General features: G+C 39.9%; 1 pseudogene; it reads left to right on the forward strand.

The window, feature by feature from the left end:
* LOC132509640 (large ribosomal subunit protein eL31-like) overlaps positions 1-13715 on the forward strand; it is a 59250-nt pseudogene that overhangs the window by 3975 nt on the left and 41560 nt on the right.

Consider the following 13715-nt stretch of genomic DNA (forward strand, 5'->3'; position numbering starts at 1 on the left):
CAGCTTGTGGGACTGTAAAACGGTACAGCTGCTGTGGAAAACAGTTTGTTGATTCCTCAAAAAGAGAAACAGAATTGTTAGCAATTCTACATTTATATCCAAAATAATTGAAAATAGGAGTCCAAACAAAAACCTGTTCATGAATATTCTTGGCAGCACTAAGCCATAAGCCATATAGCCATAAGGTGGAAACAACCCAAATGTCCATTAATGGATGACCAGAGAAACAAATTATGATGTATACACAAAATGGGATATTATTTAGCCATAAAAATGGATGAAGTATTGATACTGCTACAACTTGGATGAACCTTGAAAATATTATACTAAGTGAAAAAAGCCAGACACAAAAGGTCACATATTGTGTGATTCCTTCTGTATGGAATATCGAGAGTAGGCAAATCCATAGAGATAGAAAGCAGATTGTCAGGGGCTGGCGATAGGAGGCTAGCGAGTGATTACTTAATGGCTATGGGGTCTTCTTCTAGAGCGATGAAAAAGTTTTGAAACTAAAAAGAGGTGGTTGTACAACATCATGAATACACTAAATTTCACTGAAATATACAGTTTAAAATGGTTAATTGTATGTTGTGTGAATTTCACCTCAGAAAACAGAAAACTACCATGAAACTAAAAAGGAAAAAAAAAAACTTAACCCCCCGGTATTCCTCGTGACCAGAGATGAACACTGTTACCACTTTGTTGTGCTGAATTTCCTTCCAGACTTTTTTTTAATGTGTACTAAACGCATTGATTTGTAAAACATGTTATTTTATTTAATAGACCATCCATCTTCAAGATTTAAAACATAGCACACAATGGTGATGGAAATTGTCTGTATCTTGACTGTATCAGTGTTAATATCCTGGTTGCGATATTGTATTATATGTCTGCAAAATGTTATCTTTGGGGGTGGGAGCACTAAAATCAGTTTCATTAGAAAATATAAAATATGAAACATATTGGAAAATTACATTTTTCCATATTTTAAAATTTAATTTTTTGAATAGGTGATACAGTCACAAGGTTCAGAAAATTTTAAGTAAAGAGTCATAATAAGTTTCGTCCTTACTTATCATCTCTGCAATCCACCCTGCCTTATCCCCTATGGGGTCACTGTTTTTAGTGTCCCGTGTATCCTTCCACACTTTCTCTAGGCGTATACAAGTAAATTGTAATACAGATTTATATTCCCCATTAGTACAAAAGATAGCATAAAATCACAATTTTGTACTTTTCTTTTTTCTTTCACAGTGTATGTATATTGGGGAATTGGGGAGCTTTCCATATATGAACACAGAGAAATACCTCTCTCTGTCTCTCTGTCTCTCTCCACCTCTCTCTCTCTCTCTCTCCACCTCTCTCTCTCTCTCTCTCTCTCTCTCTCCTGCTACATAGTATTCCAACGTATGGTTATACCATAATTTTTGCCCCCAAATGTTGCCTATCACTAAGGCATTGGTTAGTCAACTAATTAATTGCTTAATAAATAAATTATGGGGGCTTCCCTGGTGGCGTAGTGGTTGAGAGTCCGCCTGCCGATGCAGGGGACACGGGTTCGTGCCCTGGTCCGGGAAGATCCCACATGCCGCGGAGCTGCTGGGCCCATGAGTCATGGCCGCTGAGCCTGCGCGTCCGGAGCCTGTGCTCCACAACGGGAGAGGCCACAACAGTGAGAGGCCCGCGTACCGCAAAAAAAAAACAAAAAATAAATAAATTATGGTATAGCTGGAAGGACACTGGGAGAAAAACCCGGCGGCAGAGCACCTTCCCCCAGGAAGCAGTGGCAGAAGACATGGGGGCTGCCAGCAGAGGCTTGCCTAGAGGGTGAATAGTAGAGCCCACCAGGTAGAGAAACGCATGAGCCATCCTCCAAAAATAGTGAAGGTGACCCCACTGCTGGCAGGAACACATTGCTTCTAGAAGCAGTGAGAGTGACACTGAGGTTCTCTCCCAACACACTTCTCGCTCAGGCTTGTGACTCAGCCCCCCTACTGCTCCCTTCCAATATTTCTGCATCAAAGCCTTCCCTTTAAGAATCAGAGGTTCCCATTGATTAAATCCTCCCTTTCTGAGGCCACCTTATCCATGCTTCAGTAGCCATAAGTTGATTAACCCCAAATGTACATCTCTAGTCTAGACTTCTCTTCTGAACTTCAGAGTTGCACGTCCAGCTGCCTTCTTGCATCTCCACTTGGAAGTCTCAAAAGCATCACCAATTCTTCATTTCCAAGATATGACTCACGTTACATCTTCCCATATCTGGCCTTCTTCCAAGTGCTCCTTCTCTCAGAGAATGGCATCTCCATCCAACTGCACAAGCTACAAACCTAAGACATCTTCAGTACCTCTTTTTCCTGCATTTCCCCATATCCAGTCTGCCCAAATATCCCCTTCCATCTCCACTGCTCATTCTAATACAAGTAACCACAGGTTACCACAATCTCTTAACTGGTACGTTGCAGCCAAAGTGTTTCTTTTTTTTTTTAAACTTGAAATCTCATGTTGTCACTTGCTTAAACCCTTTAGTAACTTTCCATTGCTTTTAAAATTGAACAGAATTCCTAGCATGGCCTTTAAGGTCCTACATGGTCAGACCCTGCCTACTTTCCTCCATTCTTACCTTGCACCACACACCTGCCGGCTCTTGGGCCTCTCCTACTGCAAGGTCATGCTCCCTCCTGCCATAGGCCTTTTGCTCACACACTTTTCCTTCTGTCTGTATCATTAACTTCTATTCAGTCTTTAAAGCACAACTCATAGAAGTCTTCTGCTGACCCTCTGCTTTGGTCAGCTTCCTTTTCTTCATTGCTCTGATCTCCTTTTGTTTTATTATATATATATATATATATATATATATATATATATTCCTTTGAGTGTTTCCAACATTTGATCAACATCTGTCTCCTCCACTAGGCTGTAAGCAACCTGAGTCTAGGGACTGCCTGTTTTTGCTTATTATTGTCACACAGAAATTAAATTTTGAATAAATGAACGACTGCTCTCGGCATAGCAATGCACCCTTACCATCTCCTTGGAGACACAGCCCTATCTCTTGCTGCCTGGGGATGCTGCAGAAGAAGAAGCATCCACCAGCCAGGAGCTTGTACTTTGGAGTCAGGGAGATCTGAGCCTGTTTTGGCGCTGCCATTTACCAGCTGTGGATTCTTGAGCAAGTCCCTTTATCTCTCTGAACTTAAGTTTCCCAGTCTCTACAAGAGGGTTACCACTTACCTCATAAGGTTGTTGTTGTTGTTTTAGTCACACCCAGTACATTTAATATGTATTTTTTAAAGAATCATCTTGGGGACTTCCGTGGTGGTCCAGTGGTTAAGACTGCGTGCTCCCAATGCAAAGGCCCAGGTTCAATCCCTGGTCAGGGAACTAAGATCCCACATACCACAACTAAGCCCGCGCGCTACAACCAGAGAAGCCCACGCACCGCAACGAAGAGCCCTCACGCTGCCACAACAGACCCATTGCAGCCAAAATAAATAAATAAATAAATTTATTAAAATAAAAAGTCATTGTGGGGACAATTAGAAACTTGGAAAATGGACAGTGTATTAGATGATTCTTTTTTTTTTTTTTTTTTTTGGCCACACCGCATGCATGCCGGATCTTAGTTCCTTGACCAGGGATCGAACCTGTGCCCCCTGCATTGGAAGCACGGAGTCTTAACCACTGGACCACTGGGGAAGTCCCCACAATGACTTTTTTGAATCTAGGATCCAATCAAAGTTCACCCATTGCATTTAGATGTCATACCTCTTTAGTCTCCTTTAATTTAAAGCACTTCACCTTACTTTTTAAATCTTTTGTCTGTCATGATGTTGACACTTTGGAAGAGTCCAGGCCCATTGTCTGGTAGAATGTCCTCTGTTCAGCGTTTGCTGCCTCCTGTTTAGATTCAGGTGAGACATTTTTGGTGAGAGGACCGCATCAACGAGGATGTGTACTTCCCCATACTCTCCACCTGGGGGCATACAGTACCATTTTGTCCCAGGATGGGTGATGCTAAATTCAATCACTTGGTTAAGGTGGTGTTACGTAACACAGCTGTGATGGGGGATTAAATGAAGGAATGTACCTAAGGGGTCTGGTCCATAAACCTTAGTTCTTCCGCATTCCCCTTCAGCCTTCACTTTGCGGCAGATGCACAACCAACCTTTTTTTTTAAAGATTTTTTGATGTGGACCATTTTTAAAGTCTTTATTGAATTTGTTACAGTAATGCTTCTAGGGGCTTTCCTGGTGGCTCAGTGGTTAAGAATCCGCCTGCCAATGCAGGGGACATGGGTTTGAGCCCTGGTCTGGGGAAGATCCCACATGCCGCGGAGCAGCTAAGCTTATGCACCACAACTACTGAGCCTGTGCTCTAGAGCCCACGAGCCACAACTACTGAGCCCATGAGCCACAACTACTGGAGCCTGCGTGCCTAGAGCCCGTGGTCTGCAGCAAGAGAAGCCATCACAGTGAGAAGCCCGCGTACTGCAATGAAGAATAACGCCTGCTCGCTGCAATTAGAGAAAGCCCTCGTGCAGCAACGAAGACCCAACACAGCCAAACAAATAAATAAATAATAAATAAATAAATACATTCTTAAAAAAATAATAATGCTTCTGTTTTAGGTTTTAGTTTCTTGGCCCTGAGGCATGTGGGATCTTAGCTCCCTGACCAGGGATCAAACCCACACCCCCTGCATTGGAAGGTGAAGTCTTAACCACTGGACTGCCAGGGAGGTCCCAAGATATACAACATTCTTGACTACACTTTCTCACCACAAGTGCCTCTTGGTGGGACTGGTAGTTATCACTAATTTGAGACTACTTTTTTTTTAATTAATTAATTTTTATTTATTTGGTTGTGCTGGGTCTTAGTTACAGCACGTGGGCTCCTTAGTTGTGGCATGCGAACTTTTAGTTGCGGCATGCATGTGGGACCTAGTTCCCTGACCAGGAATCAAACCTGAGCCCCCTGCATTGGGAGTGCAGAGTCTTACCCACTGTGCCACCAGGGAAGTCCCAAACTTGAGACTACTTTTTAAAAAAATATTTTATTATGAAATTTTCAGGGGACTTCCCTGGTGGTTCATTGGTTAAGACTCTGCACTCCCAATGCAGAGGGCAAGCGTTCAATCCCTGGTTGGGGAACTAAGATCCCTCATGCCACACGGCATGGCCCAAAAAAAAAAAAAAAAAGATAAGCAAGTGTGAATAAAACACAATTAAAATTTTTATTATGAAACTTTCAAATATACACAAAAGTAGAGAGAGTAGTTTAATGAATCTCAATGTATTCATCACCCAGTTCAAAACAATTATCACTATTTTACCAGTAAGCTTTGTAATTACTTTTGAGTTTTGTCCTTTGAGCCTCTTCTTTTCTTTCCCTAATACACAGGTCTTTGAATTCTACAGGGGACATTTGGGAAAACTTTTCACTTATGAATTTTCCTTGTTCCATTGGTCCAGCTTGCAGGTAAGTGCTAATGATAAATGCATGCTGTTGGAGATAGTAGGCACTGGTTCAGCATGTCCAGAAGTGCTGCGGCACTTCTCAGACTGCACACCAGTCACCTGGGGGTCATGTGAAATTACAAATTCGGACTACATAGCTCTGGAATGGGGTCTGAAATTCTGCATTTCCAAACAGACTTCTAGGTAATGCCAGTGGTGCTTGTCTGAGAAAAAGCTTTGAGCAGGGAAGTGTTCTTAGAAGGTAAAACCTTGATATTTTGGATACAGACGATAAGAAACATCTGATAAGAAAGAAAGAAGCTAAGTAATGCCTGAGGTTCCTTCAAGCACTTAAATTCTTTGAGTCTTTGTTCCTAGCCTCTAGCAATTGCAGAAGTAACTAAGCACAATGACTTCACTCCTACTTGTAGGAAGAAGCAAGCTTGAATTAAAGACGTGAAACCCCTGCATAAAATTGCAGTACGTTTGTTCCAGTTCCTCCTATATAATCAACAATCCTAGTGTCGAGTTCGAGGCAATGGAAGCACTGCTCAGACTGTCACACAGATTTTTCCTTACCTTTTAAAATATTTGTTTCTGTAGGCAGGCAGATGTATAGTTAAAGCACGGATGAACCAGTCTGTGGAGGTATGACCCAAGAATTTTTAATTCTCTAAGCACTGAGGTGACAGTTCGTTATAGTCCCGAGAAATGAGAGGAGTGGTTAGAAAGTTCCAAAATATTTGCTCATCCTTTCACCTTAGATTATCATGTTGGTGTGGAATTTGGTCAATCAGCCACCACATATTAAGCATCTACTATGTGGACAAACAAGACAGAAACATCCTAGTGGTAGAGGAGACAGAAAATAAACATGCAAACAAATAACTAAGACAATTTCAGATACTGAGACATGTTCTAAAGAATTGAAACAGACCCTGCTTTTCCTTGTTTCAGGCTTTACCTCCTTTTTTTTCTTTCTCCTTTCCTTTCCTTTTTTCCCCCTTTCTGTCAGTCCTTCCCATGAACTTAATTAGCATTAGATGATTGAGAAGGCTTAAAGATAGCTCTCAAAAGAACCCTTTCAACTGCTACCAAAATAAGACTACACCAGCAATTACAAGAAAGAGGCAGGAATATCCCAATATATCCCACCCTTTTAAACTGCAGTGTTTTGCAGCAGTTACAGATAAAGAAAATTGCAGCTTGGGACAATACCATAACCATATACCCCTTTCTGCTCTTGCCTTATAAAAACTCCAATTCTGCTGCAGCTCAGGGAGTTAGCTAATTTTGAGGTGCTACCTGACACGCATCAGCTGAATATCTGAATTACTTTATTTTTTAGTTCCTTGACAGAATATAAAAGAGACCATTTTAAGGGGGAGAGACTGCTTTACTTGGGATGGTCAGGGAAAATGTCTCTGAGGAGGATTCATTTGAATCGAAAGTAAATAATAATAAGGTCAGCTTGAGATAATTTGGGGTAGAATGTTCTAAGCAGGAACCACACATAAAAAGTCCAGGAAATTTGGTAGAAAGTGGAGAACATGGATGCAGGTGAGTGAATGAGGAGAGAAGGGCCACGTGGGTTGGAAACCCCTGGAGGTTTCTGTTTTGTTTGTTTTAACAGCTTTATTAAGACATAATTCAGAGAATTCCCTGGCGGTCCAGTGGTTGGGACTCCGCACTTTCACTGCCAAGGGCCCAGGTTCAATCCCTGGTTAGGGAACTAGAATCCCGCAAGCTGCACGGCGAAAAAAAAAGACATAATTCATATACGATTCACCCATTTAAAGTGTACAATTCAACGTTTTTTAATATGTTCACGGAATTGTGCAACCATCACCACCATCAAGTTTAGAACATTTTCATCACCCCCAAAAGAAATCCCATAGCCATTAATATTCATTTTTTACCTTCACACCCCGCTCTCACCCCCAGCCCTAGGCAACTACTAATATATTTTCTGTCTGTATGAATATGCCTATTCTGGCCATTTCATGTAAATGGAATAATACAATATATAGTCTTCTGTGACTGACTTTTTTCACTTAGCATAATGTTTATCCATTTTTATGGATAAAACATCCATAAAGTTTATCCATGTTGTAGCATGTATCAGTACTTCATTCCTTTTTACGCAGAATAGTATTACACTGTATAAATATGCTACTTGTGTTTATCCATTCATTAGTTGATGAACATTTGGGTTGTTTCCACTTTTTGGCTATTATGAATAATGTTGCTATGAACATTCACATACAAGATTTTGTATGCAAGTGTGGGTAAAAGGTTGTATTTCTCTTGGGCACGTAACTAGGAGTGAGATTGCTATTTCATATGGTGACTCTATGTTTAACCTTTTGAGGAACGGCCGAACATTTATTATCTTTTTATTTCAGCAATCTTAGTGGGTATCTCATTGTGTTTTCTTATGTACTGTTTTTTTTTTTACAGTTTTATTAAGATATAATTGACATACAGCACTGTATAATTTTTATTTATTTAAATTGAAGTATAGTTGATTTACAGTGTTGTGTTAGTTTCATGTGTACAGCAAAGTGATTCAGTTACACATATATACATTTAAATTAGGTTATTTATCTTTTTATTGTTGAAGTGTAACAGTTCTTCATATATTCCAGATACAAGTTCCTTATCAGATATATGATTTGCACATATTTTCTCCCATTCTGCAGGTTGTCTTTTCACTTTCTTGATGGTGTCCTTTGAAACACAAAAGGTTTTAATTTTAATTAAGTTCAACATCTCTTTTTTCGTTAGTTGCATGTGCTTTTAATGTCATACCCTAGAAACCACTGCCTAACCAAGAGTCATGAAGACTGACTTCTATGTTTTCTTCTCAGAGTTTTATAGTCTTAGCTCTTACATAAGAGGCCTATGATAATAGATAATAGTTAATTTTTGTATATGGTGTGAGGTAGAGGTCCAACTTCATTCTCTTACATATGGATATCAAATTGTCCTAGCACCATTTGTTGAAAAAACTATTCTTTCCTGGTGGCACAGTGGTTAAGAATCCACCTGCCAGTGCAGGGGACGTGGGTTTGAGCCCTGGTCCAGGAAGATCCCACATGCCGCAGAGCAACTAAGCCCATGCGCCACAACTACTGAGCCTGTGCTCTAGAGCCTGCAAGCCACAACTACTGAAGCCCGCCTAGAGCCCGTGCCCTGCAACAAGAGAAGCCACCGCGGTGAGAAGCACACGCACCACAAGCAGAGTAGCCCCTGCTCGCCGCAACTAGAGGAAGCCCACGCACAGCATCGAAGACCCAATGCAGCCAAAAATAAATAAATAAAAATAAGTACATTTATAAAAAACAAAAAGAAAAACACTATTCTTTCCTCTTTGAATCGTCTTGGCACCCTTTGAAAGATCATTTGACCATTTATGCATGGATTGATTGATCTATTCCATTGATATATTTGTCTGTCTTCATACTACTACTACATTGCCTTTTTTTAAAAAATAAATTTATTTACTTATTTTTCGGCTGCGTTGGGTCTTCGACGCTGTGCACGGGCTTTCTCTAGTAGCGGTGAGCAGGGACTACTCTTTGTTGCGGTGTGTGTGCTTCTCACTGCGGTGGCTTCTCTTTGTTGTGGAGCACAGGCTCTAGGCACACGGGCTGCAGTAGTTGTGGCTCATGGACTCTAGAGCACAGGCTCAGTAGTTGTGGTGCACGGGTTTATTTGCTCCGTGGCACATGGGATCTTCCCGGACCAGGATTCGAACCCATGTCCCCTGCATTGGCAGGCGGATTCTTAACCACTGCCCCACCAAGGAAGTCCCCACACTGTCTTAATTTCTGTAGCTCTGTAGTAAATTTTGAAATCAGAACTTTGTTTTTTCCCACAGTATTTTAGTATCAGCTTGTCAGTTTCTGCAAAAAAAAGCCACCTGGGATTTTGATAGGGATTACATTGAATGTGTAGATCAGCTTGGGGAGTATTACCCTTTTAGCAGTATTAAGTCGTCTTCTCTATGAACATAGGGTATTTTTCCATTTATTTAGATCTTTTTATTTCTTTCAACAGTTTTTTATACTTTTCAATATACAGGTTTTACACTTCTTTTGTTAAATTTATTACTAAGTACTTTATTTTTGATGCTATTGTAAATTAAATTGTTTTTTGATTTCATTTTTGAATTGTTTGCTAGTATGTAGAAGTAGAATTGGTGTTTGTTTATTCATCTTGTATCCTGCAACCTTGCTAAACTCCTCTATTAGTTCTAATTTTTTTTAGTGGATTCCTTAGGATTTTCTATATATAAGATAATGTTATCTGCAAATAAAGATCATTTTACTTCTTCCTTTTCGATCTGTATGCCATTTCTTTCTTGCTCAATTGCCCTGGATAGAATCTCCAATATATTATTGAATAAAAGGGTGAGAATGGACATGCTTGTCTTGTTCCTGGTCTTGTGGGGGGAAATATTCATTTCTTCACCATTATGATATTAGCTGTGAGTTTTTTATAGATGTCCTTTGTTTCAGTTTAAGGAAGTTCCCTTCTATTCTTAGGTTACTGAGTATTTTTAATCATGAAACGTTTTTGGATTTTTGTCAAATGCTTTTTTTTTTTCTTGCACCTATTGAGATGATCAAATGGTTTTTGTCCTTTATTCTATGAATGTGGTGCATTAAATTAATTGATTTTCCAATGTAAAATCAACCTTGCATTCCTAGGATAATTCCCACTTAGTTATGGTGTATAATTCTTTTTATATACTACTGCATTCAGTTGACTAGTATTTGTTGAGGCTTTTGCATCCATATTCATAAGAGATATTGGTATGTAGGTTTTTTTGGTAACATGTCTTTCTGGTTTTTGTATCAGAGTAAACTGGCTTCATAGAACGAATTGAGAAGTGTTTCCTCCTCTCCTATATTTTGGAAGAGTTTGAGAGGATTCATATTAATTCTTTAAATGTTTCATGAAATTCACCAGTAAAGTCATCTGGGCTTGGGATTTTCTTTGGGGGAAGTTTAAATTACTAATCCAATCTCTTTACTAGTTATAGGCCTTTCCAGACTTTCTGTTTCTTCTTTAGTTGATTCTGGTAGTTTGTGTCTTCCTAGGACTTTGTCCATTTCGTTTGTTATATAATTTGTTGGCATATGTTTCTTCATGGTATTCTCTTATAATTCTTTTTTTTCCTGTGAGGTCAGTAGTAATGTCCCCTCTTTCATTTCTGATTTTAGTGATTTCAGTCTTCTCTCTTCTTGGTCAGTCTAGCTAAAAGTTTGTCAGTTTTGTTGATCTTTTCAAAGAATGAAATTAGGTTTTATTTTTTCTTTTCTTTTTTTTCCCCTCCTGTTCTCTATTTTGATAATTTCCACTCTAATTTTTATTGTTTTCTTCTTTCTGCTTGCTCTGGGTTTTGTTTGCTTTTTTTCCCCCCTGTTACTTAAGGTGGAAATTTAGTTTATTGATTTGAGATCTTTCTTTCTTTTTTTTTTTTTTTAACATTGGCATTTATAGCTAAAAATTTCCCTCTGAGCACTGTTTTAGCTCCATCCTATAAGTTTTGGTATTTTGTGTCTTCATTTTTATTTATTTATTTATTTTTTAAACATTTTATAACTCTCTTATTGATATTCTCTGTTGGATGAGATGTTGTCAACATACCTTCCTTTAATTCCTTAAATATGGTGTCCTTTAGTTCTTTGAACATATTTACAATAGGGGCTTTGAAGTTTTTGTTAAGTTCAACATCTAGGCCCCCACCAAAGCAGTTTCTGTTGCCTACTTTTTTTTTCTTCTTGTCATGGGTCACATTTTCCTGTTTCTTTGCATGTCTCATAATTTTTTTGTTGAAAATGGAACATTGCTACAATAATATGTTGTAGCAACTCTGGATTTTGATCCCTCTCTCACCTGGGGCTTGTTTTCTTATTTATTTCTTCAGTGACTTGCCTGGACTAGTTCACAGAAATCTATCAATATTTTCTCCACAGTGCATAGTCTCTGATGTTGCTCCTCAAAGAGTGAAGCTTTGACTATGTGCACAGTCTTCTGACCACCAGGGATTATTGTAGTTTTAGCTCTCTTTCCCTGGTCTCCCTGTTAAGCTGCTAGGTGATCTGACTTTACTGTAACACTCACAGCCTTTAGCCTCCAGTAATTGCTAGCTGACTGCTCTGTTGTTTTTGGCAAAGTCTGGGGCATAAATTGTTCCACAGTGTGATCCAGCTAAAGTCAGACCCCTTTGTGGGGGCAGTCTTTGAGGCTTGCTCTGAGCTCAGAAAGGCCCTTCTTATCTGTCTCTTTCCCTGGTTTACTCTCTTAAACTTCTAGCTGGGCTACTATTTTGTTTGTTGCTGCTAGTTTAATGGAGCTAAGAGCCTCGTCTTAACTGTTTACCACGAAAATCTCCATTGTTTTTGACAATACCCTTATGCATGAACTTCCCCACATTGTCTTCCCAATAAAGTATGTCCTCTTTGGGAGAGCTACTGAGCTCTCTGTTCTTTTTTTTTTTTTTTTAAATTTATTTTTGGCTGCGTTGGGTCTTCGTTGCTGCGTGTGGGCTTTTCTCTAGTTGTGGCGAGTGGGGGCTACTCTTTGTTGTGGTGCTCAGGCTTCTCATTGCAGTGGCTTCTCTTGTTGTGGAGCACGGGTTCTAGGCACGCGGACTCAGTAGTCGTGGCTCGCAGCCTCTAGAGTGCAGGCTCAGCAGTTGTGGCACATGGGCTTAGTTGCTCCGCGGCATGTGGGATCTTCCCGGACCAGGGATTGAACCCGTGTCCCCTGCATTGGCAGGCGGATTCTTAACCACTGCGCCACCAGAGAAGTGTCTGAGCTCTCTGTTCTTATGGCCTTCCTCTCCCCCACCTTCCAACAGAATGCCTGTACTACTGCATTAGAGTAGGGCATGGGCAGGGACTGTTGTCCACTTCTTCTGAAGTGATAAACCTGGGTTGCTCCACGAGTGGGGCGTTGGATGTGGATGGCAGCCCCTAGTCTTTTGGGCTTGCCCTCCTGGCATGGAATCTATGAGTGAGCTGGGGTGGGGGCAATTGGGACCCAATATTCTCAGCTTTCTGTGCCTAGGTAAAACTTCCACCCTATGAGTGGGACCTGGGATTTGGAAGGGAGTCCCAGTCCAGGCCCCTGCCAGAAAAAGGGATGACATGCTGGCCACTTGCCCTTCCTTGGGTGAAACCATACTCCTAGACTAGGAGCTGAAGGGAAAGGGAGTCCTGTCTTCTTTGACCTCCCTGCTTGAAGTAGAACTTATGTCACAGTGAGCTGGGAGGAGATAGAATCAGACAGTGGCTCAAATACCATAGACTCTTACTGTTCTTATCAAGATTTACTAAACTTTCTTGAATAAATGTTTCTCCACTTTCTGTATACTCCTAGGACAATATCCAGAGATTTTAAATGGTTGGTTTTTTAAAAAATAATTTTCGCTAGTTAAATGTTTCAGTGGGGAGATGAGCTTCTCACGCTGCCATTCCAGAAGTGTGGTCACCTTGGCGTTTTATTTCCCCATCATGTTTTAGTATGAAAAATTCTAAACAGCAAAGTTGGAAGAATTTCACAGTGAATACCCATATTCTCCTTACTAAGATTCTACCATTAACATTTTGTTATAATTGTTGTATCATATCTGTCCATTTATCTATCATTCACTCTGATGTATTTTTGGATGCAATGCAAAGTAAGTTGCAGACATCAGTAACTTCTAAATTCTCTCATATGTGTATCATTAACTAGAATTCAATATTTGTTTGCAGTTTTTTTTTCTTTTGAGGTAACTTTTGCATACAATGAAGTACATAAATCTTAAGTGTACAGTCATTGAGTTTTGATAGATTCACGCACCTGTGCAACCCAAACTCCTGTCAGGATATGAAACATTTCTATCACCCAACAAAGTTCCCTCATATCTCTTCCCCGTCAATCACCATGACCTCCCCGCCCTCAGAGGCAACCACTGTTATTATTTTTTTCTACCGTATATTAGGTTTTTCCTGGTCTACAACTGTACATATTAAGAAATCATATAGTATGAACTCTTTCATGTAGAACTTCTTTCACTTAGCCTAATGCTTTTGCAAGGCATCCATGTTGCATGTATCAACTATTAATATTATTACTGAATAGTATTGCATGATATGAGTTTACCAACTTATTTATCCATTCTCCTTTTTACAGTCACCTGGGCTATACTTTACTGGAGGACTTTAGGCGGAGAATTGGCATCTAATTTACCCTTTAG

Source organism: Lagenorhynchus albirostris, chromosome 19 (assembly GCF_949774975.1).
Source record: "Lagenorhynchus albirostris chromosome 19, mLagAlb1.1, whole genome shotgun sequence".
Classification (NCBI taxonomy): Eukaryota; Metazoa; Chordata; class Mammalia; order Artiodactyla; family Delphinidae; genus Lagenorhynchus; species Lagenorhynchus albirostris.